General features: G+C 39.0%; 1 long non-coding RNA gene across 1 annotated transcript in view; it reads left to right on the forward strand.

Moving 5' to 3' along the window:
• Nucleotides 1-20,997, forward strand: part of LOC119704511 — a 147,957-nt gene that overhangs the window by 39,963 nt on the left and 86,997 nt on the right. The window contains exon 2 of the long non-coding RNA XR_005257981.1: nt 11,568-11,657. This is a non-coding gene — a long non-coding RNA (uncharacterized LOC119704511). The remainder of the gene's footprint in view (nt 1-11,567; nt 11,658-20,997) is intronic.

The raw sequence follows: 20,997 nt of genomic DNA on the forward strand, positions 1-20,997 counted from the left end.
CTAAGGTGAGGAAAACCTTTTAACTAGATTCCCAACCAAACAGTCAGAATTCCCTTCCCCAGAGTCTAAACCACTCATCTTTATTGAAATAAGCCATGTGAAACAGAGAGAAGTACTAACATTTGTTAACAATCTGTTTATTTTGCTGCTGCCTCACACTGAAGTGACATTGCAGTTATAACTTCTCCTAGAGACAGGAATGCAGACTGAGACCAGGGACCTTGCTGTGATCTGTAGATCTTTTTGTGTGAATGAATATATTCCACTATCATGTGGTAAGAAGTAGAGTCAAGCAATGCTGAACTAGAAGTGAAATGAGTTTCTTTTCCTCCCTCCCGTTGGATTTCATTTGGAAAAGGTGAGGGAGAAGAATTCTGTTCTCATGTACTTTTAGAGGAGCACACTGGAGTGGCCTGTGTAGGTTAGGCAGGTAAATCAGCTGGCAGGTAATCTAGGATGGCTGACACAGTCCAGTGTCTGCTATTCTAGGTGTAGTTGCTGATATTATTCCCTGTTGCCTGGTTGTTCTAAGGAAGGAAAGGTACAATGCTGATCTGCGTGTGGACTGGCCGCTGCCTGCTCCCTTCATCTCAGTGTCCCCAGATCCATAAACTGGAGATTTGTTTCAGCTTTTCTTAGCTCTGGAATTTCTTCATTAATGAAGAATTTTTTTCCCCAATGATTATTTTGTTTCAACTCAGATTCCCTTGGCAATCCCAAAATCCTCTGTCCTGAATCCTCTGAATTGAATGTGCTTCCCAGCTTTTGTGTTCTTGTGTGACTTCTTCAGACTTCATCTGGTTCAAGAGGGGCAGGGGAGCTGTGGCCCCTGGCTGACAAGGGCAGGAGCTTGCCTGGAGTGTCCTGTCCCAGGAATCCCAGCTCCCTGCCTGCTGGGCACTCAGCCTGGCAGGTTTGCTGGGAGGCCATGGACATCCAGTTGTGAGGCATTTCTCCATAAATCTGTGTGCCTTTCCCAGGAAGGGACTGGGGAGCTATGAAAAGTTCATGACTGATGAGATTTAAGTTACTCCAATGTACTCAATTAGTATTTTCTGCAGAGCTTTTTCTACAGAAAATATTTGGTAGTTGGAATTTTTGTGTAATTTTTGGCTTTGACAATACTGCAATAGAGAGGACTAAGTAGTTTAAATTTCCTCACTATTTTAAAATGAAATTTTATATTTGCTAAACACAAGGAAATCAGTACATTTGGGTATGTATTTTGAATTTAAACCAAGTCAGGTCTGATTTTCTTGAGCTTAGTTTCATGTCAGTGAAATTGATACAGTAGTTGTGAACTACTTGAGGGGCGACAGAAGCTGCTTTAAGTAAGAAAACGATGTTGTTTTCTAAAGAAAGGAGACTTCAGAGATGCAAAGAAAAGCTGGAGCTAGATAAATGAGGCTTGTGTTTTACTGAGTTCAAAAGCATTTTGCTATTTCTGAAATGCATGTCATTCCAAGTTCATTTTTTCCCCTTGAATCTCAAGACAACATCACCACGATAAGGAGAATGGATCACCAGACAGTGTGTGGCTGCAGCAGGGTTCACACTCATAAAACTCTGGGTATATCACTAAAAGGCTGATAAATCACTTGAAAGCAGTAACCTTGGAACACACTGAATTTTTAATTGCCAAGACTAATTTTAAGCTTCCACATTTGTAGATGCAAAGCAAAATTTGCAATCATTTCAAGTCCAAATCTTCTATGGGATGTGATTTAAGAGTACTCTGTTTGCATAAACTGCTTCTGCAATGTTTTCCACTGTCTGAGGTAGAACAAAAGAGCAAAGCCTGGATTTGCCATTTTACATTATCTTCCAGCTTTGTTAAACACAGGATCCCAACTCTAGGTTGGGCCAACCCATCCCCACCACCCCCACCAAATTCCATGTTTTACTGTTAACCAGAATAAAAACAGAAGCCAGGTTCAGCTTTCAGAAACATGAAATGTATTTTCCTGTTTACATACACAACAAAAAAACTTTGATCACTGTGGTATCTGACCCTTGTGGTGTCCTGTCAATTCCTGTTAAATGGAAGGATGTCACCCTAGGTACTGTGCAATTTCAGTGTGCAGAAGACAGTGTCCTAGGAGATCTGCATTGTGCTTTTTCTGTTGGTGGTAAATAAACAGCATAAGAGCCTCTCTAGACATAACAATTCTCCAAACTTCAGGTTTTCAGTTTAATTCTTCTCTTTCATTACTAAGTAAAGATTGGTGAACAGGTTTTCCTGCATATGAAAAGCTTTGAAATGGAAATATTTGGAAATATTTTTAAGTCAGTTTCATTTTTTTTTCATTTTTCTTTTAATTTATTTTCTGACATGAGAAGAGCCAGTCTTTGGTTCTCAAATGTACTTCAAGGTTTTCCAATACTCGCTTAGATTTTTTGTGAAGGAACAAAGCAGTTTCTTGTGAAAACAGGCTCTCCTGATTGAAAAGCAGTTTCTTGTGAAAACAGGCTCTCCTGATTGATTTGTACTGTTTTGCCACCTGTGTGCCATCATAATCAAATGCAAATATGATGGGATAATGCAATGATTAGCTGGAATACAGATGTGAAAAGGTGCAGATGCAGTGGAAAGGAAACACTCAATAAACCTTTAAATGTATTTGATAGTGCAAATGAAAGGCTGAAGTGGATCAGTTAATTACTGAGTGAATTCAGTACTTGGTCCTGTACACCAGGTGAAGCTCAGGAGCAAGGTGCGTGTGCTGATGCTGTTCCTGTGTGCTGAGAGGAGCTGCCATTGTTTCCCAGGAAACAACAATAGCCAGAAATGTTCACATGCATCAAATCATCTCTGTATTAAAGCTCATTGCTTTAGACAGACACTGTCTCTAGAGGTAGAAAGGATGAGAATGGGACACAGATGATTTTGTAGATACTAAAGAAGTGTTTATTAACTCTGTTTTTCAAGATGTTAGCTTGTGTCTGAAGCAAATTCCAAGTTAAGTGTGTGCAAATCTTTATTTTATAGTCTATCTCAGGCTTTCAAATCAGGGCACCCAAGATGATGCTTTGTGTGAAGGGGTTTTCCTAAACCCTAAACAGGTGTTTGGATGCTGAACTCAGGTCGTTCTGTATTGGGATTCACTATTGCACAGGCCAAGAGAGTGCCATAATGGCATTAAAAGGAGCATGATTCTTGTCTCAGTGAATTTCTTTACCCACACCTGAAAGGAATATTCTTTTGGAACAAGTTATCATGATAGATTTCATTGGATGCATTAAACATGATATATTTGAATGTCATGTATGATTTAGTATCCAGCTGGACTTGCTTTCATGAGAATTTCACCTTGATTATTGGATCTTCTTCTATATTTTTAATTTTAATACTGCCTCCCACCCACTCAACACTGTATTGTCAGAGTTATCTAGGGCATTCAGGGCATTAAAGATCTGAACCCTGCAAATTACAAGAGAATTTTGTATTTGATAACTTCAATTAGAGTGACTAAATTATGTACATAATTGCTTCATTATATGCAAATATGTATTTGTGAAGTAATTAGAGTATTACAGGTAAACAGTGGTGGGAGGAGGAATCCACACACCACGAATTTGACTGAAGGCATAATGTAATCTCCCAGACAGAGGGAGCTAACTTTGAGTTGCTTTCTATTATGTCTGGGGGACGGAATGTCAGTCTGTTTTGCAAATTTTTCTCATTCCAAAATTAGTCAACAAGATGGCTACAGGGAGATCACTGAGCCACTCTGATTTTCTGCTTCCTTGCTTTTAAAAGGATTGTTCTCTTGTCTCCTCTGTCCAAAAACTTCTGTAATTACCTCAATACAGTTAATGAGAAGCCTGAATTTTGGCAGCTGCAGTGTTTTAAGAACAGAAAATTAAAGAATTAGTAGCAAGAATTTCAAGTGTAACACCCTCTTTTTGATCCCTTATGGAAATGAATTTATTTTGCAATTACCTGTTCTCATGACAGGCTTTGTCACAAGGACTTGTGAGCATGATGAAAGCCTGGTACTTGCTAGGAAGTGCTACTGTGTGCTGAACTGTAGGAATCCTTGGCATCTTTGTTCCCTTTAGCTAGAGTTTCAATTCTAGGAAGAACCTGTAACAATAACCTGGCAGGCTGTGATGAAGAAGTGTCACACCCAAGAGCAAATGATTAAAAGTTGGTTTTATGAGGCTTAATTTTTGTTGTCCAGATGAATAAGAAACAAATTGTGCCGGGCCGTGTGATGAGATCGATGTAATTCTGCCCAAATACAGGGCAAGAAAGGTTGTGGTTCTGACTGTCACTTCACTGTCATTCCTAGCGTGGGAATTCATTGCCTCAGGCAGAGAGAGGGAGTGGCAGTGTGAGTGAGAGACAGTGTGAGAACATGCTCTGCTTCTTTCCTCACTTCCCTTCAGGACCACTGATGGGCCATTATAATATTTAGAGTATCCTGCCTTGCAGAAATATGAGAGAATGAGGGTTAAGAAAGTTACTGTACAAATTGATGGTGGTAGCAACTTGGAGGCACCAACTCCTCCTTCTGTCAAGAAGCCCACCAGTGGACAACACTGCAAATTGCTCCAAAAACATTCTCCCCAAAAACCAAGATTTATATAATCTTCAAATTCTCTGCTGCTTCTGGCAATGCCTTTTGGAGGTGTTTTTATTCCACACAATTAATTGTATTGTAGCCTACAAGCATCTATTTAAAGAACACTTTGTTTCTGCCAAGTGTTCAAGGCAGCTGAGCATGTTGACCCAGTGTTCCATGGGAGCAGTACATGGTCAAAGATTGCAGAAATGCTGAATACTGGGCAGCTTTTGATGGAGAGATTCTAAAAGTCTTTTGTGTCTGTTCTAATACAGACAAAAATTATAATCAGACCACTTTTTAAAATTGCCACTGAGTTTCCTGCTTGGAAAAGCACTTATCTTGCAAAAGCAAATGATTTCTTTACTACTTCAAACTGCAGACCCTTTTGAAATGTAAATTAGGAAAATGGAGGTCTTGACGTTTGGAAGAGCTCTGATGATTCATTTGTTGTGATGTTCCTCCCTGCTGTGCTATACTGAAACTCATACTATGGGCCTGCCTTGCATAGTTCAGCTGCATCAAATGAGGGGATACCGCGCTGAAAAGATGAAGCTACAGGGACATGTGTGTGTGCTGCAGTTTATGGAAAAGCCACTTCCATCAGCTACAGCAATTAGCTGTTTCTCTTCCCTCTGCTTTTAAGTTACAAATTAATGAGCGTGTCAATGAACTAACCTGTTACAGCAGGAGAACCAAAAGCAGTTTGGTGTTTGATGACTGTAAATGCAGGAGTAAATGTGCAGAGAAACTTCCTGCTGTATCAGAGAGGGGAGGAGATAAAGGAAAATGATTGAGATAAAAGAAAAAGAAATCAGCCTTCTAGGCTGACACCTCAATTTCTGTATAACTCTGAACATGTCATATTGTGTGACTGAGACCACCATTGCTAATGAGCTGATAGGACACTGCTAAAAACATGAATCCTATGTTTTTGAACTGTCAGCCATGGGAATGATTTCCTAGGTAAAGAGTGGTCCTTTAAACGTCACTTTTATAAGTGCAAATAAGTTAACAATTTTATGAAACAAAATAATGGCTTTTTTTCCATGATTTTTTTTCTGTGTTGTAGGGCAGGACTGAGTATATTTTTCTGAAGTTAAAGAAAGCCTCTGCACTAAACTGGAAAGTGAAATGTCAGTTGTGAAAGTTGTGCTGAGGCTTGAAAGGGCCAGCAGATGCTTTTCTACAGAGATCTGTATTTGAATGCATCTCTCTCCATACTTGAATGGTACCATTACAGGCTGTGAGAGCAGTGTTCAGGCAGGATGAACCTCCAGTCCTTCAGGCACCTTGCTGTGGATCACACTGCACAACTTTGTGCTCTTGCTGTTCTCCTGCTGGCTCGGGAAAGCTTGTGCTGATTTGTGCAATCTGTCTAATCTTGCATGACATGGCTTTGTGATACTAGCATGTGGCAAAATACTGATTTCAAACATTTTGCCTCAGGAGATGATTTCCTTGTTAACAGTGGGTGGAAGAGGCACTTTTGGTTATGTCTCCATTAGCATTTAGATAATAAGAAGGCTTTGCTACTTTCTTTAAGATCTAATAACTTAATAACAGCACTCACTGTTTTATCAGGATATTTTCCTGTCACTCACCCCAAACAGTGTTAGTCTGACTTGATCAGTACATTGAATAATCTTGCAGACTGGACCAGGAAAATTAATAGATGGAGCTGGTAGAGTAAGTGTGGATTGTTTCACACAAATTTGCCTCTTTGTGTCTGCGGTGATGGTATCTTCCAGATGATCATCCTAAAAGCAGCCACCATGCTGAGGATTGCTAAAGCTTTTGTTTCTTGTTTATGTATGAAGTTTCTCAGGATGGCATGATGGTACAAGAGACATGGTTTTACGGTACATTGTCTGCCATGTGACATTCTGAAGAAATTTATGAGCAGACTTTGTGTGGCTGCACTTTGGGTGTCCAAGATCATTTGTTAAAGAAGCATGAGCACAGAGGAGAAATGAGCGTTCTTTTTCCTTTTACCCCTTCAGACTTGGTGATACATTTGATCATTACAGAACAGGCGCTTTTAGTTTAGAGTGTGATATCACCAAAGCACAGGATAGAGGAGAGTAATGACTTTGAAATATCTATCACTATTCATTACACTCTGTGAAATGATTTTTGGAGGATTTACCATAAATCCGTTAATTTTCAAGATCTCAAAGACCCTGAAGCAATGCTAAATCCACTAAAACCTTTTCAAATTCAGTGGGTTTTGGATAATACGAAATGGCTTACTACCTATGACTAGCCCTCTAAGCTCCCCGCTTCTGGTGCAAGGTACACAGCTCAGTTCTATTGATATATTTTCCCAAAAGATATACTTAAAAAAAAATAAAAAATCCATGTGAGTTCAGTTTCTGTCGTGTTCTCAGTTCTGGTTCATTACTTTTTTCAAACTAGGTACAATGTTTAATTGTAAAAACCATAAGCAACTGAGAGCAATGCCATTTGCCTCTGCAAAAGAGGAAATTTTCTGGTGTTCTTCCACATAAAAAATTAAAAGGACCTGTCTTACTGCACAGAAGAAATTGCTAGAGCACTGCTTGTGAGCAGACATGCCTGAGACACTGTTATTCCTGCCTGGAATCTGTCCTGACAATTAACACTCAGCATGGCAGAAACTGCCTGGGACAGAGCTAATGCACTGTGTCATGATTATTGTACTCCTCTGAGCATAAATTGAATGGGGAATGGTTGGTAATTAGCTCAAGCAAAATAGACTCTGCACTTGTCTTCTTTTGTCATTAACGTCCGGGCTGATAACAAAAGAATCTCTGGTAATTAGCACAAACCCATGCAAAAGGTCTGACTGCACTTCCAGAACCCTTTCACTCATGCATTTTTGTTCTAATGAAAACTTGACTTGAGAAAACAATGGGCAATGGTAAGAAAATTGTACATTAATAAGCAATAATGATTTTAGAAAGAAATTCAATTTAAAGATCCTTTCTCTTAATGGCCAGAAATAATTAATAAAACAATTATATAAAGGTCTCGGGATATGCAATGAAATAGATGTATGCAAGCAGCCCTCCCCCCAAATCTCATGGGTACAGCTGAACAGAGAGCTGGCTTTGAGTTTTGCTAATATTCCACGCTTCCAGCAATAAGATGTGTGGAATCTGCATTTTGTGCAGTGATTTAGAGGAAGAGCTATCTTTTGAGTGTTGGGGTTTTTTTCACTTGATTTTGATTTAAAGAGTGTAGAAAACACCTAAGGAGATCTGTACAGTGGAATATTTGATTTTTTAAAATATTTTTTTACAAATATATGTATTTTTTTATGCTGCCTGTAAAGGAAGTTGTTATTAGGGTTGTGTTCATTGACTTACAGTTTCACATTAAATGTTTCAAACCCTGAATACTGCACAGTGTGGCTTTTAAATGCATAACAATCATAGTGGTGAGATCCAACTTCCCATCAGGATTAGAGGCTCAGCTGTTGGAAGGGTGTAGGTGGCTTTCTGCAGATGCAGAGATCTGAGGTGTAGAGCTCAGACTGGTGGTGGATACAGTTTTTCTGCTCTTCAGCCTACTGTAGTTTGGGGCTTAATGTATGCAGTGTGAAATAATAATTGAAATCAAGTGTTAACTAAGGTAATGGCGTGCTGACAGTCAAGGGTTTTAAGACACCAGCATGTTCCAGAAGTTTTGGAAGCTGAGGAGCAAGTTAAACCAGCCTTGCTGCTCCATCAAGGTATATGGCAAGAATTTTAGCTGTGCTTTGTTCCTCTGTCTCTTCTCTCTAGCAAGGAAGACTTAGGGTAGAACATGTCTGCCTGTGGAGCTGTGAAGGGAAAGCTTGTTTTCATACCTTCACAAGCTGTGAATTAAGCCCTCATAATCCAAATGCAGTGATGGTATCCCATAATTTAGTACAGCTAACTCCTCCAACCCTGAGACGGACAAAGACTGTTGACAGGGCTGGTCAGTACCTTTCTCAATAGTTATTAAATTGTTGATCATTTATTTATTTATTTTTACTAATGAGCTAATTTAATTTTACAAAAGTGTGATTATGCAAATTTTAGGAGAAATATTTTTCTTTGTGCCTCAAAGCCAATACAGCTTTCTTCTCTCTGGTAACAGTGTTTACACTTCAGATAGCAACAATGAATACTAAAACATACCCAGTGCATGTATACAGAAATGAAATGCAGCAGTTCCCTATTCTGGCAGCTCTGCTATATTTGCTATATTCCTTTTTTTTTTTTTTTTTTTTTTTTTGGTTGTTGTTTTTTGATTTCTGAAAGTCATATCTAAGCACATTTTCCCAGAGAAATCAATAGTGGCTTCATGTGTGTAAACTGATATGTGTGGCTTACAAGAAAGATATGATAAAGGAAGACTCTGGAATTGCTTGTATAGACAAATTCATTAAGATAACAGTCTGTTTATCTAATCTTATTGATGTGTTGTAGTTATAGATCACCTATTACTATAGCAGTTCATTTCTGTTTCTATTCAGGTGGTTTTTATCATTAGTTTTGTTCCTGCATAGATGACTCAAAATCACTTTTCTCAAGATTTAGAGATATTTTAGATTTAAAAGACAAAACGCTTCTGTCAGCTACAATGATAAAGATGAAAATACATAGCTGGAGTCTTCTGGCCAATACTGTGAGGTCTTCAAGAGAAGCACTAGAATCAATCAGCAGGATAAAAAGACCTTGGGTGATCCTGGTGAAGACTAAGTTAAGGACTTTGCAGCTCCAGGGGTGGCTGTGATAGTGGAGCTGTAATCTGCAGACTGTTGGCTGGTACACAGTCCAGCTCAGCGGGGGTGACAAATCCCTGGGACCAAGGGGCCCTCTTGGGGCTCCTGTGAGATGGGCCTGGCATGGAAATGCCCTCTGTGGAGAGGGCAGAACTGTCTCTAAGGCTGCTGCTTTGAGTGCTTCCACTGGGTAAGGATGGCATGCTTGGGTATGGTGCCAGTGCAGGGAGGCCCATGGCTGCTTCACAGGACCCCCCAGCAGCAGCCACGGCTCTTAGAGTTTGCAGAAAGTGAAGCTGAGCCTTAAAAGGAGGAGTGATTTCCCTTGGGGAAGGACCTTGCCTATCCCTGAAGTATCCCTTTCCAAAGCTGCCAGTTTATTTTGTGAATGAAACACCATGATAAATGCTGGGCTGGGGAGAGATGGCATTCTTTGTGTTTAATCCTCTCCTTGGCATCACATTCCTTTTAGCTCTAAGTTGTACTCTGAAATTATATTCATTGATGCTTTTGGAAGGTCAACTGGATAGAGCCCATGTAGGTGTATGGAGTCTTGTGTGCAGTTTTTAATCCTGACTTGGAAGGATTCTGTTTGCTGTCCTGTGAATGCCACAGGAAGGAGGGACATGGGTAGTGCCAGTGGCAGCTGGGCACTGGGCCCTCCACCTGGCTCTGGCTCTGGAAAGTGCCTGCTTTGTAGAAGGTGTAATTGCTTCTGTGAAAAATTGTTTCCATCAGGCAAAGATGCGCCATGGGTATGGAATTTGGGGCACAGCTTTTAAACTGTGTTAATCTTGTTTAACCTTGCACCATTGTGTAATTTGCCCTCTTAGTTGGAAAGCCTTTTTCTTACTGCCTATGAAACTTAATGAAAAAGCTGAGGTCTTTTCTATCTTGAATTTAATGTTCTGTTTATACAGTAAGTGCAAACAATAACAGCAAAATATGATGGGTGGTTCCAATGCTTTTAATGTGCAGTTAAAACTTGCATTAAGGAAAAGCTGTTTCTACTACATTACAGCATGTAGCTCTTCAGCATAAATGCTTTTATAGTTATCAAGTCACTTTCCAAAATTTTATCTGGGTAAATAGCTGGGAGAACTAAGAAACCTTCACACCAAGTAGCAAAATGTAATGGCTATAATACTGAAACAAGTATCTTACTCAAGCCTGGATTATAATTTCACTGCTTGGATGATACATATTTGTGTTTGAACATGCACCAATGTTCAAGCATTTTGAATGAAAATAAATGACTGCTGATGGAATTTCGTAGTATAGCAGAAAATATTTCTGTTTTTTTTTTCTCTGTTGTGTTACCTAAAATCACAGACCAGGTGTGTTTTTTTTTTCCCTCTGCCTCTCCTTATTGCTTGTCCATTTTCAGTTTTTATCACAGTCACTGGAAGCACTGAAAACAGTATTTCAGTGGTGTTATTTGGCTGTTAATTTTTTGACTTTTCAGAAAAGTTTTGATTATAATAATTCATGAAATTACTTGAGTATCAGGTACTTGGATACAAGGACAGAAATTGATATTCCAGATGACCTCTCCTTGGAATTTTACTGTCTGGTTAAATGTTTTAGTTATTATATTATATATAATATAATATTACTATTATATTAAGTTATTTAGCCTTGCCCTGATCTTTTTTTCTTGTGTTTTAAATTTTGGTCCTGATAATATCTGACAGATGCTGAGTCACCTGAGGTGTTGATGCTGATTTAATTATTGTCTGTGATTTCCCAGGGAAATTTTAACTTTATGGGTATTATTTTGAACAAGATATTAAAGGAATTTTAACTGTATTTTTAGTGAAAGCCAAAATAGTATCTAATACCAGGTGAGCAAGTGCTCTTTTAGTGATTCTTTCAAAACATGTTGGGTGGTTATGTGGAACATTTAGGCAATAAAAACGAAAACACTGTAAAGAGCAGTTGTTCAGGTAATGACTGGGGGTTTTTGATTTTGATGCCTTCCTGGGTAGGTTGGGAAGAGCAGCTTGAATCAGCATGAAACAGCCAGAATAGCTGATACCTTCAGCTGTTTGCTGCGTTGCAAAGAGGAGTGATGAAACCACTCATGTTGCACTTTTATAATGAACTCACTTCTCAGAGACTTGTAACTCAGTCCTAAACTGGGCTGTGTTCTTGGATTTGGCAGTGGTACTAATCTTGAAATAATGTGGTTTCTTTTTCTAATCAGGTGAGAATGCAAACAATAAGAAAGGAATACTTTTAAAACTTCTTTTGCCATCTGATAGGTGCAGCTGGCAGCCCCTGATTCCCCAGGCATGTCAGTCCATGTGACCTTGCAGGCTCACAAAGAATTCTGTCAGTGAGAGCTGAGTCGGGTAAGTACTAAAAAATTGATAAACTACAATTTATCAGGCTAAGATATGAAAATGTAAAGGGATGCCCTTGGATAGACTCTCTGTTCTCTAGAGGCTTCCCCAGGGTGGTGGAGATGTGGGTTTGGTGCCTGCTGCTCTGGAGGCGGGGGTAGAGAGGAGCTTGGCAGCCCCCCCTGCCCCAGCCATGGTTACCCAGCTTTGACGTCAGAGGAGATTTTATTCTATTGATTTTTTACAAGAAATGGGAGAAACTTGCAATTTACTGTGAATTAAGATGACAGCTTATGCTTTCTTCTTTATCACCCTCTCATGACTACTTTGCAGGGAGTGTAATTTAGACATTGAGCAATGGGAGTTGTGATGCTGGAGTCTGTGGCTGGCAGAGAATATACTGCACCTAGCACAGGATATGTTGTGGTGCCTCACATGAATTCTTTGGGAAATGAGTTGAGTTGAAGCTTAAATTTTGACTTGACAGCATTGTATTTAAACAAATAAATGGTGACAAAAACCTTTGCATTCCTACACTGAGTCATGATTCCAAACAGAGCCTGTGTATATCTCAAAGGATCTTACACTAACACTAGCAGAGAAAATAGGGCATCAAAACTGTTGGCTCCAGAGCAGCAGGAAGCTGATTGATTTCCCCTCATCCTTTCACAAACCTGGCTTAGAGTAGCTCTACAACAGACGAATCAACAGAAATAATGGCACTTCTGACAGTATTGCAACCTTTTATTAGCTCCACCTGCACCACTTGACATTCACAATTCCTGCTAGAAAATGTGGGATAGCATTCCAAGACTCTGGTGTGCCATGCAATCGTGGAAGTACTTCCCCAAGAAAATTGTTTTTATCTTTATGGAGCTTTTCACCTGAGAATGGGAGAATTAGAGGTAACATCTGAATGATGTTTGAGCTGCCTAATGCAATAGGGATGGAATTTGACTCTTCACAAGAGCTCAATGAACATGTGGGTACTTTATAGGGGTAGACGGATGCTGAGTGTATTTCATGCCTGGGCTTGGTTAAACCAGGTGTCCCACATGTGAATTAGCAAAGCAGCTTAGATTTCTGTCCAGTAAGCTGCAGATGGGAGTGGACATGTCTTGACTCACTTTATTGATTTCATTAATATTGACCCTTCAGGTACTGGAAAGTCCTGCAAGGTCTCAAGTTACCCTTCCTTTTTCCAGGCTGAACAGCCCCTACTCTCACAGCCTGCCTTAATAGAAGTGCTCCAGCCCCTGCATCATCTTTGGAGCCTCCTCTGGACTTGCTCCAACAGCTCCATGTCCTTTATGTGTTGGGGACCCCAGAGAGCTGGACACAGCCCTGCAGTGGGCTCTGAGCAGAGCAGAGGGGCAGAGCCCCCTCCCTGCCCTGCTGCCCACGGGGCTCTGGGAGCAGCCCAGGGCACGTTTGTCTCTCTGGGCTGGGAGTGCTCATGGCCGGGTCATCCTGAGCTTCTCCTCCCCCAGAACCCTCATGTGCTTCTCTCCAGGGCTGCTTTTAATCCATTGATTAAGAGCAGCCAACCACCCACCCAAATCTTTCTTTTCATATTTTGGATCTGAGTGTTAAAATAAAACATCATAATTAAGCTGGAGAATACAATAAGTCTGTAAGGAAAAGCAGAGGGGAGCCATCCACATTTTTCTTATGCTGTTATGAAGTGCTACAGCTGTTTCCATTTGTACTGAGCAAAAAATTACTCACTATAAGGATTTCACAGATGCCTCTCAGTTTTTATCACCATTATATTAAAAGAAGAAATAAAAAGAATAATAATTTCAATGTAAAAATGGAAGTGACTAATATTGAAATTGCTGGTTTAATATGCTTTTTGTTCTCAAGAGAAGAATTGAACAGAGTTGATCCAAGTTATGAATATATTAGCTGCAAAATTTCAGGGTTGATTCTTAAATGAGCTTCTGTATTGAAATTTTATGCCAACTTTTGTTTACATTTAGGTCAGTGTAATCTCAGCTCACTTGAGTTCATAACGACAAAGAAAAGTTAATTGACTCCTCTCATTTGATACAGAACTGAATTTGGAAGCAAGTAAAACTGTAAAAATTATATGGGGGCAACAGCTTCAAACTTAAATATCTGAAAGTTTTCCATAAAACAGAATAAAAAAATTACATTTGTACCTACTAATCAGTCTTTTGTTCATAAATTGAAAAACAATTGAGAACAGCAGTAATAAAAGCTCCAAAATTGAAGTAATTTGAGGAATTAATAGGGGAGCAATCCATTCTATCACAATGGGAATTGACTGAAGAGTTACCTGAGCTTCAGAGGCTCTCTTTTGTGTAACTTCAGGTGTCTGAATGATAGGAATTGTGAAGAAATTAAATGAAAACTAAGCCAAAGTCTTTTCAGTTTAGCAGAGGAGGGATTTGGAGGATGCCGGTACTTTGGGAAGTGTCTGGTCCTCGGGAGATTTGTTCTGCAGCATAATTTTTCTCTGGAACAAAAAGTCCAATTTAAATAACTCTATAGATGTAATTTTAGCTTATAAACTACACTTTGAATTTCTGTAAAAGAATATCACCTAGCTTGCCATGGCACTCTTACATATTGAAAAGAGACTGGTAAATCTGGACAACTAAGCTTCTGGCCTTGAGAGGGAAGCTTCAAGAACAGTAATTTGATCAAAACACTCTTAGTTCTGTTTATGAATCTGGGAATATGCATCAGCTGAATTGTGTCTGAGTTTTTAACATTAAAGGAAACAACAATAAGAATCTGCATAGACACAGGGGGATCAGCATATCCATATCTCTCAAAATATAAAAGATAGTCACAGGGTAGGAGAAGGAACTCAGAGCCATCCTCCTCTTCTGCTTTCATGTTATTTCTTATGCCAGTATCTTGTTTTGTATTGCCAGAGGGATTAGGAGTCACAGGAAAAATCATGTGCAGTTTCTGGGGAGTGGTGGTATATACTTTCTGCTTTTAAATTAGTCAACAATTTCTAAACAGTCTGTTTGATAAAGGCCAGTGAAATCCACACAGATATGTCATCAATGTTTTCCTCAACTTTTTGACCAGCATAACCTAAGTGGTTAATTTCAGTAGAATTTTATTTTTCTAAACTGTGTATAAAATTAAGGATGTGACCTGAGAAAGCTGGTTCAAAAATGAAAAAAATCTATCTTCTTCAGGTCAGCTATCAGGTGTGATTTTGTTGAATGATTAATGTCATATTTTAAATCCTTTTCTTTTTTTTTTTCTGGAAGTTTAGTGAGAAGCCAAAACAGCATTACTCTGAAATGATCCCAGCACCTATTAACAGAGCTAACAGATTGCTGAGAGCTAATGCAGTGGCAGCACCATACCTAACAGAGGATGTATCTAGTCAGTTGATTTTTTTGATTGCTGGCAGTACATGCAAAATGGACTGTTCACTTATTGCTGGCAAAAATGAAACCAGACTGATGCCAAGATAATACAGCTAAACTGGCTCTCTCAGCCAGACATTCATTTTTCCTGAGCTTTGGAAAGCAAACCCATGACCAGCAGTTTTTTTAAAGCCTCTGCCTCCCAAGGCTGCTCTAGATCCTTCCCTTTCAGCTGCATGTTGCCAGACCACTTTTTCATCAATGTGCTCATCTTACTGTAACAGGTACAGGTGCAGATGCTGTGCTGCCTTTGAGGGGTTTTGAACCCAGCAGCTCCTCAAGAGGTGGTTGCACAGCATGAGAGACAAACATTTACTGACCTTTTTTCCTTTCCATGTGATCCTGACTGGTGAGCACGTTGCTCTCTAGAACCAACCACCATTCCAGTCTCTGTACCCTGTCTGTGGTTAAAGCAATTAAAGCTTTGTTGCCCTTCTACCACATTCAAATAGCCTGCCTGGCCAATAAGGACTTAGTCAATTAAATTGATTAGAGTTTAGAATGGAAGCTGTGTTGGCACCTGCTACCAAATATATCTAATCTAGTCTGCAGACTGCCAGAAAAGGAGTTTTGCTGCTTCATTGAGTATGAGAAATTTGCAATAGAAAATGCATGGTTGTAGGACTTTTTCTTTCTATATGCAAGTCAAACACTTTTTATAGATGCAGAGCATGCTTTGAAAAACCTGAAATATGAATATAGTCCTAATGTAAAACTTGTTTTTTTGCTGAATCCATGGAAAAATTGTTGAGTTTGTGTTAGCATAAAGGGAGTTGTTGCTGTATATTTGGATCTGTAATTTTTGTAAGATGTAAAAGAGTAAAGATGTCTGATAAATGATAGATGGGGCTGTTGAGGTTTGTGGAGAGAAGGACCAAAGTGATAGTTCTGGGTTTTGTTCATGAGAGACAGAGCAAATGATCCATGCACTCTTAACTGCACCACTGCCTTGATTACAGGACACCAGGCTTGGTGACCAAGCCTGATTTGCAGAAGGAAGAAAAAGCTTCATATTAGCTTTCCATGAAGCTTCATCTCACACAGCCATCCTTGTGAGGAAGGTTCAATGCCATGGATGAGTGTGTTCCATCCTTAAAACTCATGGTTCAAAGTTATTGCTGGACCCCAGGAATTATTGCTTCCCTTCTCTGCTTCCTCCTTCAGTCAGGCAAGCACAGGGCTCGAAGGGGAGTGGCAATGCTGTGAAGGTGATGAGAGAGGGTGAAAGAAGCATTTCTATCTAATATCAGTCAAAAGCCAAGACTTGCTTCCCTCTGCCTAAACCCCTCCAACCATTAAATTCCTCCATCTGAAGCTTGGTCACAGAAGACTGGGCTGTATTTCTTCCATGAGACTTGTAATCTGCTTATCTCTTGTTGTTCGACTTCCTAATTTAGTTTTCTTTTCCTTTGTGCTAAAAAAAAAAATTATTGTTCTTTCACTGCTAGTTCTGTTGATTAATAATGCAGAAAAATCATGAGATGATGTCTGGGGTATTGCATTTTCCTCCTGGAGGCAGCAGCAGTGTCACAAGCACAGGGCTGTATGCTTGCAGTGGGGAGTACCTGGGGAAAAGGGAAGCCAGCAAGCTGGGAATTTTTGCTTCAAAACAAATTGAATGAGTGAATAAAGAAAATCATTAACACTTCATCTATAAATACTCTCTAATTTAAATTCACATTGGAATGAAATTTTAAAGATTTATTTCCATAATTTGAAGTAAAAGGTATTTGTTTTAGGGGTGATTAATTCACACACTGCCTTATGGGTAAGGAAAAATTGCAGGATCAGGGTAGTATAAATTAATGATTGGAGTACATGTACTAAAAGTGTGAGAAAAGATTTTAGTTAAGATTTTTTCTAGTTCCTTCTTCCTATTAGCATAGTGGTTGTAGAATTTCCTGATTCATTAACATTAAATAGGTACTGGTTTTATCACAATAATAAATAAAATTATCATCTCAGTGGTTTAAAAAATTACTCACACCAGGAATAGGGTGGACAAGAATAAAGAAACAGAACTTATTACCTGTTTTAACTGGGAACCAGTTAAAACATCCTCTTCAAAAAAAAAAAAAAAGAAAATATTTCAAGGTATGATCATTCATATTAGTAAATATTGTGTATAATAACTAGAGCTCAGGCACCAGAGTCCTTTGCCCAGACATCATCCTGTGAATCCTTCTGAGTAGCTCCACTGCTCTTGCTGAGCAGGAAGAGGGTTCTTGGGTGAGTTATTAGGGGACAGCTGATAGAGGCAGATGTTTGTGTAGGGGCAGAGCTCTGTGAGCTCAGGTTTTCTTTATGAGGTGATCACTTTTGAGCATTGTGTGTGTGGGAAAACTGATCTGCAGTCTTTCTTTGTGATATGCTGGCCAGTGTCTGGTTCTCTAATAAACTTTTCTTTCTTTCTTTTGTTATTGACAAATTGCCTGGTTTTCCTGCAAGGCTGTTAGCAATGTGCTTCCCATTCTAATCACCAATGTTTTGGGTTTTTTCCCTTAAAAGAAATGGTATTTATGAGGATTGTGATGTTTCACAATCTAAAGACAGTTGCAGCACCTTCACTGTCTGCTGTCCTTTGTCACTCCTTGGGTCCAGCCCGGACTCAAGGCCTTGTTTCCATGGAGGCAATGCTTGTTATTAGAGATATTTCTTCTACAAACAGACTTGTGAATTCTCATGCCTTTGGTTCAAGCTTTATAGTTTCAAGTCTTATCTGGAACTTTTATGTTCCATCTTCTTTGATCTTTTGCCAGAAGGCTTTATGTTGTGGGCTAAGGTTATGATGTTTGCATGCTTTACTTCTCAGTTGCTCTGTGAACAGCAAACAAGAGATGAAAACCTTACATCAGAGTTCCTTCCTTTAGAAAGCAGCATTACAACTCCTTGATCATGGACAAAGCATGTTTTTGTTTGATTACTCTTATTATTTGCACATTTTTTAAAGCATGGATAGCAATTGACAAATACATTAAGCTACAGCTTGGCTCATCCCTTGCTTCTCCCTCAAGACAAACCAGAATTGTGGGAGGCCTAACTTAGGAATATGTTTCTTTGGAAACCATTTCTCTGGGGTTGTTTTCGTTCTTTTGTTTTTCAGTAATGGTTTAACTTTTTTGCAGTTTGGGTGGAGTGAATTTCTAGGCTGGAAGACCCTCTCTGAAGATCAAGTCATTTTAGCCATTTTACCTCTTTGAGTTGCCAGAACTCTGTACATCAGTTTTGGTGCCAAAATCATAGAATTCCAACAGACTTTGAGGTTTTGATGAACGGGGATCCACCATTGCTAGTGATGAACTGTTGCAGTGGCTAATGATCTCTCTGTGCTTATTTTAGGTTTCTTTCATTCACTGCTCTTCCTCTGCACTACAGAGGTCTTACACTGGGTTTTCTCCCTGCAAATGTCTTCCTGTATCCTGTTCTGGGCACCATTCGTTCTTTTCTGATAAAATAAACAGGTTGAGCTGTTTAGCCCTCTTACTGTAAAGGGTTCTTAATACCACAGAACCATCACTGTTGTTCTTTGCATACTCTTTTCTATAATTGTGCCAATCACAATCAAGTGAATTGTTCAGAAAAAATTTTCTCTTCTTTCTCAGCTATTTCTGAACTTTTCCTCATGGAGGCTCAATAAGTCTCTAAAAATAACTTTAAAAAAGAATAGATATCTTTGTTTTAGAGTGAAATTTGATGGCAGAGGGCTATCAATTTTTTAGTTTAAAGAAAAATCTCTTTCTAAAATTATGAGCGATTTTGATATTGAAAGTTAAAACTAATAAATGTTCTGAAAACCAAGTTTAGAATGAAAAGAATTATCAGAAAAAATGTGTAAGGATACAGGTGTATATTTATTACCTGATTAAGTAATTGGAAGCAACTGTTTGTTCATTGTAGTTAATACATACATTATGGAGACCTTTGATTTCAATAGGATAAGTTAGAATATGTTGTGAAAACCTTCTAATAATAAGTAAAATTGAGTACTAGAATGAGTTTCCAACAAAGATTATGGAGTTTTCATTACTGGAGGAAGTAATTTTTTTTTTTAGATTTGTCAAAAATGGTTAAGTACAGTTGGTCATGGTTTGGGTTTGGGGAACGAGGGAGCAGATGGCATTGAAGACAATTTTAGCGTTTCTTTTAAAAAATTTTTTTGACAATAGATATTTCTGTAGAATTCTGTGAATCTGTGATCCCTTCCAAGTCAATGTCTTCTATTGAATTTGCTGAGTGGGAAGTTGAAACTTGAAGCTGTCCAACAATATGGTGACCTGAAGTGACTCAAATGCTCTTATATCCCCAGAATGTTGAAAGGTGGTGTATAGTGCAGGTGATTTTCCATTTTCCTCAGTCATCTGATGCTGTTATGCAGCAGATGGAGGGATCAGGTAGAACACTAATGTATCTGCCAGTCCTATAGTTTTGAGTTCTAAGATTTTAAAATCTGATTCTGAGCAGTCTCATTAAAAATGGTTATACGTGCATATGTCTTGTCAAGAATAAACTTCAGTAAGGAATGCTATGAATGCTAAGGAATGCAAGCCCAGGCATGTCTTTTTGCAGATTCCAGTCATAAGTTTCATTAGATGTTTGTCTTGGCACCTTATATCTTTATTTCTTCTGGACTTCAAATTCCTTTTACAGTCAGTTTAGAGTAACACTTTTCTGCCTCTCAAGACCAGCCAAACCAGATCCCTTTCCATTCAGTTGGCATTAATTCCTTCAGGCTCTGTTGGCAGGAAGTTCTTTTGAGGAAAAGAAGCACCTCAAAGCCACCTAGCATTGTTAAGGTGATCAAGAGAAAACTGATGAGGTTTTGGGCAGGGTAAGCAAGGAAAGCTGGCTGGTAAGAGTAGGACCTAAGCTCCTGCTGTGAGCTTGAGTCTCTGACAGGTATCTCAGGAAAGGCCTTTTCAGTATAGGTGTCTCAAAGTTGAGTGGATGCTCTGAATGAGGAGGAACTGTACAGGCCTTTCTGAAGTTTTGTTCTGGTGAACAATCACTGCCGTGATGCATTGACTTCTGAACCAGAAGTTTGTCTTTCAGTGTGAGCCTTCCTGGTTTGGCCTGAGTTTTTTTTTCCTGTAACTCTGCAAGTCTCTGTGCTTTAGTTTCCTTTCATTTCCAAAATTAGAGTGCAATTTGCCTGCCTCAAAGCAGCAAACCAAGATTCTTTTAAAAAAGTTACCTAGTTTATGAAGTATGCAAATAGCATAATGGCAAAGGTGTGAAAAGATGCCTACAGAGGGTTTGGGGGCTGACTGTCTAAATCTGTAAAAGTGACACATACAGGGAGCATCGTGTTTTTGCTTTGAAAATACTGCCTCAAGGTGCTATCCGGATTACAAAAAACAGTGTCTGTAGGATTCTTACAGGTTGTATTTGCAAGTGAAAAGCAGAAATATTCTGGGTTTGTTTTCTGGATAATAGTGTATAACTCGCTAATTATTTGCTCCATACTAATATATAACTAGTGATAATTAGTGCTATTGTTGAAGGAATTTACCAGGGTTGGTTCACTTGAGGATACTCAGCTTTAGACAGCTTCTTATAATGAAATTTTGAATGTACTTATACACTTAAGACTGAAGAGAATCCCATAGCAGGATTTCTAGAAGCCTCCAGGCACATTCCCTGGGTAGATGACTTTAGGCTTGGCTCTAATCTTTGGAAAGGGACATATGCAGTTCAGTTGTGGCTCTAGAACAAATTACTCCTTGCTACCTTGACCATCATAGTTTTCTTTGTAAATTGTATTTGACCTCTGACGTTTTTACCAATTGTGAGCTAAACCATGTCATATTAATCCTCAGCTTGAGTCTTCAATAGAAATGCTTTCTCTAACATCTAGATGAGTTAGGAGATTAGACATAGATAGTTATAATGGCTTTGCTGCTAAATGCTATCTTGCTAGCATTCAGGTGAGC

This window comes from Motacilla alba, chromosome 9 (genome assembly GCF_015832195.1).
Source record: "Motacilla alba alba isolate MOTALB_02 chromosome 9, Motacilla_alba_V1.0_pri, whole genome shotgun sequence".
In the NCBI taxonomy this organism is placed as follows: Eukaryota; Metazoa; Chordata; class Aves; order Passeriformes; family Motacillidae; genus Motacilla; species Motacilla alba.